The 8922-nt window shown below is 37.6% G+C and overlaps 1 protein-coding gene across 1 annotated transcript in view; it reads right to left on the bottom strand.

The window, feature by feature from the left end:
- Window positions 1-2171: 2171 nt before the first annotated feature.
- The window catches only part of tsnare1 (T-SNARE Domain Containing 1), a 218893-nt gene continuing 212142 nt past the window's right edge, over window positions 2172-8922 (bottom strand). The window contains exons 13-14 of the transcript XR_006404418.1: window positions 2807-2860; window positions 2172-2339 (exon numbers count right to left, since the gene is read on the bottom strand). The gene's annotated coding sequence lies outside the window, so the exon portion shown is untranslated. The remainder of the gene's footprint in view (window positions 2340-2806; window positions 2861-8922) is intronic.

The following is an 8922-nucleotide window of genomic DNA, read 5'->3' as shown; positions in this document are numbered from 1 at the left end:
CTATGTTCACATAGAGAGTTGCATGGAGTAGAAAGTTGCCTGCAAAAACAAATCAGTTGTAGGCAACTTTCATTGACCATGTCTGTAAAACAAAGTTAAATGCTTGATTATAGTGACTGATTTAATTCATGTTTTACACCAAATACATGGAAGAAACCAAGCAGGTATTATTTATACCTTTTTTCAAAACAGCCAAATCTCTCTCACTCAGTAAAAAAAAAAAAAAAAAAAAAAAAAAAAAAAAAAATCAAGTTCAAAGAAAATACAACAAATACAAAAAAGTTTTTCGCGTTTTAATAATAAGTTTTCTTTACGGGAAACAACCCTCTTCGAAACTCGATTTCTGAATTTTACTCCCATCCTATACTGTTTGTTTTCATAGTCTAAACTAGTTGGGGGGCTCTAGGAATGGTGATTTCAGTAGCTGAACATGCTAAATTTATATGGTAAACATGATACCTACTAAAAATTTGCTATTATTATTATTTTTTTTTTTTTTTTTTGATTAATTGTGGGCAGTTAGCCTTTATATTTAAGGCCTCACACAACTGAATGGCTGTAAACTTGTTTTTCATCTACATCATATTCATCTCTCTTCCCTTTTTACTTTTTCTTGTCCAATTTTTGATCACCCATTGTACATTTTTCATTTAAAATCTGTATTGTGGGTTCTTACAGCTATGGTATGGAATACCCTGAATGCTGCATATAACATAAACTTCCCAGCCCTGTAATGATATGATAAAAAAGGCCAATATACTGTACAGAATGTACAGTATATTGGCCCATAAGCATCCACATATAAGCACATATGTATGACCTTGCTACATTAAGAGGACACAAGCCCACTCTCATGATGCTCCCAGTTGGACATGTTCATTTGGCTTAACAGCCTCTAGTCAGTTACAGTTGGAGAGCCCATAAATCAGTGTTTGTGTATTGGGATATATGACATTTTGATGCTCTTTAGGAGGCGGTGGGTGAGCTGAGAGGAGCAGGGAAATGCAGCCTGAGAGGAGTCGAGGAGCTCTGAGGAGGCATTTATCCAGATGTCGACGGTAAGAGGCATCTTGTCAGTGTAACTCAGACGTCCTGCATCGGCTCACTCACTCTCTCTCTCACTCACACACACACACACACACACACACACACACACTCCTGTCAACAGTATGGAAACACTCCACACAGACGATCAATGCCGTCAGCGCTCAGGGGATCATCAATAAGAGGCGGCCCTTCCTTGTTCAGATGAGACTTGGTGTGTCAGGTGTTTGATTAGCCAGGCTACTCTGCTGAGCTGTGTCAGATGCAGCACCAGAGCAAAGGCTTCCTGTTAATGATGACTGCGCTGTGCTTTGTTACAACATGATCCCTGCCATGTGACAGCCAGAACTGGGCCCCATGCAGGTGGCTTCTATCAGAAGGGCATACGTGTTAATACACAAGCATGCATATGACATTTCAGATCATTAAATATTGTTAATGGGGTTAAATATTCAGCAGCAGGGCATGCAAATATTACAGCCCCACACAATTTACACATTTATAAATGATGTGTTGGGACGTACTAGAGATTAGTATTGATATAATACTGAGCATAGTGAAAATTCATAGAATTTATAGATGTACTTCTTGTAGATTGAAATCTCTGTTTTGCAGCCAAGATTTGGATCCAGATCACATCTGAAGCCATTAGACCTTTTAAAAGCAGGTGCAAAAAGGCTTTTTATAAAAGACAATGGCAGGAGTAAATTATTAATAAATGCATTTAATATTTCAGTGACAGTATATGCACTATGTGCAATACTGTGTGTAATACCTATGGTGACTCTGCATGCCACTATTTTCATTAAAAAGGGAGAATACTTTCACAGTAGATTTCTTCTGTGGACTGTATGGTTGTGTACAGACTGCAGACATTTTAGCTTTGTTGTACCTCATAGACAAATTACACCTTTAGCATTCTTATTGGTACATGTAATTTGACCTCACATTATTCCCAGCATAGCTCTGCTCAACTTCAACCAAAGCAGAGTTGTAATCGGACAGAATAAGCTACAGAAATACAGGTGTAGAGGGCCTTTAAAATTTTCAGACCATTTCTTCTCTAATATCCATTTGATCGTTTCACATTCAGTTATTACTGCTTTAACTGGTAGTTTTCATCCCGCGTGTGATTCACATTACCTGCGCACAGACAGACAGACATTTACTTGCCATATTCTGACGTTAGTCAGAATAGATTTTTCTCATTGACAAATGTAGCAGCTGTAGGATGGTTGCTCACAGGGTGAAGAACACCAGTCACACCAGGAATCAGGATCTGCACATTTTTTTCTCTGCAAGATTAGCATGGGGCACAGTCAGTACACAGACAGTGGCAGACGGTCTCTCAGTCCCCATCACAAAAGCTGTCCAACTTTTGTGTGTGTGTGTGTGTGTGTGTGTGTGTGTGTATGTGTTAAAATAAACATAACAACGGCTATAAATAAAATATGTGCACATTAAAAAAAATGTATGCCGTTACAGTAATTACAGTGTGTATTTGAAATCAGCAGGGAAAAACAAAAGTAATAATTGAGTTAAATTAATATCCACTGAAACAAAATTTAAAGTTTCCACTACACAAATCACCCTCTAGTTTACATGTAAATATAGCATCTCTTCAGAAGAAAACTAAAAATACATATTAAATAAAGAGCTTATTTTCATTGATTCGTTCATTTGTAGTTAGGCTACTCATTCAATGCAGTCTTTCCATAAAAGTACACAAGAATATTACAAATAACAATTTAACATAATATACCTATAAAAGTAGCATAGGACACAGACACACATTGGAAGGCTCTCTCTCAGTCCCCTGCAGCGAATCAGAAAATATGCAAATAAGGGAGAATCTCAGACAGATTTAACAGAAGTAGCAGCTGTTTTTGCCAACCAAAACCAATGGAAAAACTCAAACACGTTGGCAATGATCCATTGTTACATTTCCATACAGTTTAAGTCTGAATAAATGACTTTTAAGTGTGCTTGCTTAACCAAGGGAAAGAGAGCATCACCACACATCTTACCAGCAAAAAAGCTGTCCAACCGGAACAATGAGGATACATTCATTCATTCAATATAAGGTTGGCGATACACAGAAATTTGAACTTTATGGCAGAGAATATTACACATAGGTTTTGAGAATGTTCACCAAAATAAAAACAACATGAACAAAATATTGACTCAGCTACACAGAAGCCTCCCTGTTTACTGACAGCTCTCCTAAAGTCGCTTCAGGGCTGTGTTAAGTTACTACCAGTGTAGATTGGATATTGTGTATTCGGTCTACACTCTGCACACCCAGAACTCTGGGTTCCCATCAGTAACACAGATGTTGCCTCATGGACATGACTGAAATCTCAACAATATAACGTCTGATTCTGTAATGAATCATAGGCACAACAGTTACTGGTATCATTATTTTGGGAAGGCTAGTACCACTATGGAAATGAGTTACATTTGTAACTCTCAAATTACATGCACCAAGTGCTTCACATGAAAAAAGACTTAAAATGAACAAAAAACATCAATGTAAATATAAGATATAACTTACTGAATAATAATAATAATAATAATAATAATAATAATAATAATAATAATAATAACAACAAAGTTTTAAAAAAATATAATACATAGAATATATCCTGATTTAATGTTGATTTTGGTTTGAATAGAGGATTTGATCTGTAGATATTCTAAAAAGTGATATCTTTACTAATCCAAAAAATAAAAAGATTTAGTGTGCTGGCTTTCCTGATATCTATAGGTGGTGTGTTCCATAGTTTTGGGGCATAACTGACATAGGCTGCATCCCTGATTTTCTTTTGGCCTCCAATAAACCAGCAGCAGATGATTGCAGTGTCCTTGAAGGCAAATAGTATACAAGGGAGTTAGCAATGTAGCTTGGTCCTAGCCCATTATGGGCTTTGTATGTAAGGAGGAGGACCTTAAAATCAATTCTAAACGTTACAGGAAGCCAGTGCAGAGCAGCTAAAACTGGGCTAATGTGCTCTCTCCTCTTGGTTCTAGCCAACCTACAGAGTTTTGAATGAGCTGAGGTCTGTCTGGTTTTTTTTGGGAGGCCAGTAAAAAGCACACTACAGTAATCGAGTTGGCTTGAAATGAAGGCATGAATCAGTTTTTCAGCATCTTTGATTTGTAAATGGTCATACTTTAGCTATGTTTCTAAGGTTGAAAAATGATGTTTTCATCACCTTGTTAATGTGGGACCTGAAGCTTAGATCTGAATCTAAGATAACACCAAGACTTGTAACCTCAGATTCAATTCAGGGAGTTAATTTCCCCAGATTATTATACAGCATTTCTCTTTTTGTTTTGGGGCTGACTAGTAGAATTTCAGTTTTGTTCTTGTTTAACTTTAAGAAATTATTGCTCATCCATGTATTTATTGCCAGAAGACAGGTAGTAATGGAGTTTATAGCTGCAGCATCATTTGGTTCAGTGGAGATGTACAGTTGTGTGTCATCTGCATAACTATGGAAACACTGTGCTCTCTGATGATGTCACCAAGTGGCAGCATGTATAGTGAGAATAATAATGGACCAAGGCAGCTTCCTTGTGGAACCTCAAAGTAATTGTCATGTTCCTCAGACACATGATCTCCAAGACTGACGTAAAACCAGTTTAACACAGTCAGAAAGACCAACCCACTTTTCCAGATGATTGATTAGGATACCATGGTCAGTCATATCGAAAATTGTGTTTAGGTCTAAGAGGATGAGAATTGAGACCTTATTTTCATCAGAGTTTTCTCTGAGGTCACTGTTTTAGTAAGAGCGGTGTCAGTGTTGTGGTATGTTCCAAAGCCTGAATGAAATTCCTCCAGGATATTATTTTCTTTAAGAAAGGAGTTAATTTGCACTGAAACTATCTTTTCTTTTCTTACTAATGAATGGAAGGTTGGATATCAGCCTATAAGTGCATTATATTATTGTATATCAGTGCATTACCATCTAGATTGGGTTTCTTTAGTAAGGGTTTTACAACATCTGTTTGAAAGGCATCTTGGAAGATGCCTGTTTGCAGAGGTGTATTTATCATCTTTAGGACATGACTTGTCGAACACCCACTTAACAATGTTGTTGGTACAGGATTAATACATGAGGTGGAGGAGTTACATTCAGTGACCATCTTGCAAAGCTCAGTTAATTTAATACAGGTGAATTTTCTCATGGTTACATCATTTTTACAGGATTTGCTGAGATCATCTGTGTTTACATCAGCAGCAGTACTGACTCTAATTGATGTCATTTTGTTATTGAAGAACAATGTGAGTTCTTCACATTTTGATGGAAAGGAAGAACTGCTTGGGCTGGCGGGGATAATATTCTAGAGTTCCCAGCATTCTCTGTGATAATCTTGGAAAAGTAATCCTTTCCTGCCAGATGTATTGCTTTGTTATAGGCAGTCATGGCTTCTTTGTATATATATTACAGTGAACTGTGAGTCTAGTTTCCTCCTTTTTCTCTTTCAGCTGCCTGACAGATTCTCTTGATCTCATTAACACTGTTATTGTTTAACCAAGGGGAGATTCTGTAAGTCGACCTCTTTTTAACCTTTAGCGGAGCAGCAGTATTTAAAGCAGATGACACGGTATTGAAATTTTCAACCATGTAATTTAAATAGCAGTCATAACTGTATGACTCAAATAATCTCATAATATTAAAGAACTTTGCTTCAGCCTCGCCATCTAGCAATCTCTTTTTTTTAAGATTAGGTTTGCATCAAAAACACACAGTGATGATCAGAAATAGGTAATTTGAATACTGAAACATTATCAATGTTTAACCCTGTTGTTATTACCATGTCTAGAGTATTACCATGCTGATGAGTGGCTTCATTTACATGTTGGATGGGCTCAAAGCTGTCCAGTAAATTCACAAGCTCCATAGCTTTGGAGTCATTCTTTTTATTAATATGAATATTCAGGTAACCAGTCAGGATTAACCTCATATCTAGTGATACCAAGTGGGGTCAGCTCTGAGAATTCCTGTAGAAATAGTGATGAATATCTTGGTGACTGATATAATGTAATGATGAGTAGTGATAATTCTGCTTTGAGCTCAAGAGCAAGACATTCAAATGATGTGAATTCAACCAAGTCAATGTCATTGCACACAAACTGTGTAAAGAAATTGGCTGCAATTCCTCCTCTCCTGTTTTGTCTGACTGACTGCTAAAAATTGTAGGTTGGAGGACAAGCCTCTGTTGACCTAAAAAAATAGTGGTTGTGGCTGTATTTGGCTGGATTAGATGGAGGGGTGGGGATGTGGTCTCATCAGGTAACCACTGGTAAAATCCAAACAAAGCAATGAAATAATAATGATTCAAGCATGAGACCAAAACTCAGTCTTTTATGTCACTCAAGCCATTTTTACCCTCATTCCCCTAATCCATAGGTGGTCCCAGTTCTCTTCATGCTCACAGCCACACAAAAAACCAACCCCCCACATCAAGCCTAGCCAGTGTGTTTACATGTGCATATCCTAAAAAACCTGAATAACCCCAGTTCCATGCATCATGATTTCTCCACATCTCAACCACTAGTTTATGTACCAACAAAATAATCAGAATTGGATTAAAAAGAAGTGTTTTCATGCCACAGTATAGTGGTGTCTATGGAGAGCTCTAGCTAGCATATCTGGGTTTCTCAAACCTGTTCATAACTGGGACACTTGTGACATATGTGAATGCACTTACAATGTAATTAACCAGGTTTCTCATACTGCATGTAAAACATCATATTCCAAACAAGATGAAAAGCAGGCTAAGAATTAAAACTGGGATACTAGTTTGCATGTTAATGTACTCATTGAATGAAATGCATGTGAGGTAAATGTGAGCCGGGAGATCACCTTACTTTGTGATTTTCTGTTATTTTTTATACTGTTCTGATGTTAGGAAGTTGCCTCTACTCTCCTTCTTGCTGCTTGTGTTGTCCACTTGCATATTTCAGATAAGATGCAGCTTCCTGAAACTGGCCAATCAGAACAGAGAGGGCTCAGCAGGAGGGGGGCCTTAAAGAGACTCAGGCTAAAACAGCCTGTTTCAGACAGAGGCTGAACTGAGGGGCTGCATAAAGCAAGGGGTCTCAAATTTTTCCAAGGACCCCCTCACAATCGTAAAACCAATTAAGCATATGCTTACTACTATTTGTACACATTTCAATTTGAATCATGCTAGTACCATTTATTTATGTATATGTACTTTTGAACAGAGATTCAAATTGCATTTAGATTCAACTTGACAGTATTTATACTCACCTGTTGTCCTCCAGGCACCTCTTTGCAGAACAGAAAGTCCTCCAAAATATTCCCTTCCCATGGATAACGAACCAAAACAATAAACTGAGCCACACTGGCAATGTCTGTTGATTCGTCCAACTGAATAGAAAATTGATCGCAGGAACACAATCTATCCTGTAGCTGTGACTGAATGTCATCTGAGAGTTCTTCAGTTCTCCTCCTCATGGTGTCATTCGAGAGAGGTACAGCTTTCTGTTTATTAGCTGCCTCTGTCCCAAACATAACTTCACACATTTCAAATGCTGCTGGAAGTATGAGTTCTTGTGCAATTGTGAGTAGCTTCTTACTTTTAACAATCTGTTGAGTCACCAAAGAAGAAGCCTTCTGTGCTTTCTCTGAAGTTGTGGCCAGGTTCACCATCTGTGTTTTTTGGTGGTTGTATTCCTCGCTCTTTCGATGGAAAATTTATTTTGTTTCACCCCCATATTCTGGGTACTTTGTAATCAGATGTTGCTTTAGCTTGGCTGGCTTCATGGCTTTGTTCGCTAGCATCTGAAGACACACCACATTTTGTCTCCCGTCGCTGTTCTCAATATGTTGAGTGTCAAGTGAGGACACAAAGAGCAAGGAGACAGCCCAAAGGCCTTTTCAGGTGTCTTGTATAAACCCCTGCTCAACTGTGTCCTGAAGGGATGTAGGAATACAGCACAAAGATTAAACACGCAGTGGAAGCAATGCTGTTGAAAGGCCAGGACGTGACTATATACACAGTACCCAAAATCTGATTATACAGCACTCCAAATATACTTCCAAGGACATGATGTCTTCTATTAGTAAAGTTTCAGGGGACAAAGCCCTGATACCATGATTTTCCCATTTAGTCAAAGTTGCTTTAGAAGACAGTGACCTTTGAAGTTGGGCTACACCTACTGTAATTTGTAGCACTATAAAATGTGATTCTAGTAACAGTCTACTGTATTTCCAATATTATCTTTTACTATAACTATTATCTAGCCTTAATAAATACAAAAAGGTTGTAGGGCACCTTGCAGCCTTTTCTTTAATTCATGAATAAAACAGCCTCTCTTTAATCTCAAATTGATGGGGTGAGTGAATACCACAACATGATTTAATGCCTCACCCCTGGACCCTGAACTGACTTCTTTGCCAAGAGGCTGTCTGTTAACATGATACTGACCAAAAAGTTAAACACTGTGACAAAAATGGAGATTGAACAGATCTCCTGAGAAACATTTTTTGACCAATAACCAAATTATGGTCTGCACTAAATGCATTAATGACCTTTGGGGTCATGGAGAAAGGAACGATAACACATGGACAGAAAACCTCTTCTTATCAAAACAGAACAAGAGTCATAAACTCTAACTGACATTCCTGGAGGATATTCATGGAGCCTCCCAGCAAATCTGAATTCATGTGAAATAAATATGTAATCATTATATAAATCATATAATGGCATTTGTCATGTAAGCACACAAAGAATGGTGTAACTTTGGTAGTTTGTGCAGTAATCTATTGATCAGATATTGATTTTATGACATTTTTACTACATATGACAATACTGCCCTCTAGTGATAAGATTGAGCTTTCT

The sequence above is a fragment of the Thunnus albacares genome, chromosome 8 (assembly GCF_914725855.1).
Source record: "Thunnus albacares chromosome 8, fThuAlb1.1, whole genome shotgun sequence".
Lineage (NCBI taxonomy): Eukaryota > Metazoa > Chordata > Actinopteri > Scombriformes > Scombridae > Thunnus > Thunnus albacares.
This window is presented reverse-complemented; position numbering and strand designations above follow the sequence as displayed.